Source organism: Microcebus murinus, chromosome 10, assembly GCF_040939455.1.
Source record: "Microcebus murinus isolate Inina chromosome 10, M.murinus_Inina_mat1.0, whole genome shotgun sequence".
In the NCBI taxonomy this organism is placed as follows: Eukaryota; Metazoa; Chordata; class Mammalia; order Primates; family Cheirogaleidae; genus Microcebus; species Microcebus murinus.
In genome coordinates this window covers 94,823,558-94,824,792 of record NC_134113.1, presented here as the reverse complement: position 1 = coordinate 94,824,792, position 1,235 = coordinate 94,823,558, and positions in this window count along the sequence as shown.

Sequence of the window (1,235 nt, the reverse complement as noted above, 5' to 3'; positions counted from 1 at the left end):
TTTGGGCTCAGGGCCTGCGGACCAGATGAATGTAGCAGATCCCAGGCCTCTGGCCTCCTGCTCCCCCTCTACAATTCCCCATTGTTTCTCCACTCTGTTCCCAACCCTGGCTGAGGCCCGGACCTCACTGGCTGAATCTTGCTCCTGAGCCTTAATCATGCGATTCCTTTCCCATTTCCTTTTCGTTCAAGCCCTAGCCCTTCTCTGATTATTTCTCTTTGACCCTCTCCCCCACTGCCCACTCGGATCCCAGAGCAGTGCACAGGGCCAGCCCCGCCTGGCACGGAGGGCAGGGCTGGGTGTCTGCAAGCATGGAGCACAGGACTGTCACTTTACAGGAGAGAACACTGTGAGCGAAGAGGCCCGGAGCTTGCCCAGGATCACACAGCCAGTCAGGGAAGGGTGGGGATCCAAAGCGCCTCCTGACTGCCAGCCCCATGCTGCCTGCTCCTCAGCCTGACTTGGCAGGGCCACAGCCTCACGTCCTGACGTTGCACAAACGGGGCTCCCGACACACCCCGAGCACACAGCCACACACTTGTCACAGACGCAATTCCTTATCACCCAAGCAGCACATCTGAGTATTTCTATCCTCTGTCTATTCAAACCTTACAAGAATCCCACAAGGCTGGCAGTGACAGAACGGAGATTATCACCTGCAGGCCCCAGGCCAGAAAAGGGAGCTGAGAGGGCTGGATAATTGCTTCCCACGGCCACAGGGCTAGCAAGTGCTGGGTCAGGACCAACCCCATCTCTCAGCCCCTAGTTCCCTGCTGCCTCTTGAGTGCAGACACAGATACCACACAGATCTCCATGGTGGCTCCTCACAGGACCCAGTATGCACCCTTGGCTTCACAGGAGTGCCCCACCCCCAGGGAGGGCCTGTGTCAGAGAACTCACGCATGGAAGAAGGCCTGCCTGCCTAAAAAGCCTCTTTCATCGCCTGCTGGTGGCAGAATCCTGTTACCAGAGTACAAAGCTTTCCGTTCTGCTAATCAGAGCACAGGCTGAGAGCAGAGGCCCTGCAGGAGAGAATGCCCAGTGACCAGCCACTCACCCTATACAGAACCTTCTGGAAGTGACTGCTGGAGGAGGTGGGGAGCTAGCCAAAGCTGGGACTCAGTGCTCTGGCCTGTACCCTCCTCCAAACCACTAGGGACCCAGGGCAGCCAGGGTTACAAGTCATCTTCTTCCTCCTCTCTTTATCATTTCTCTCATCACCCACCCCCCCCCCA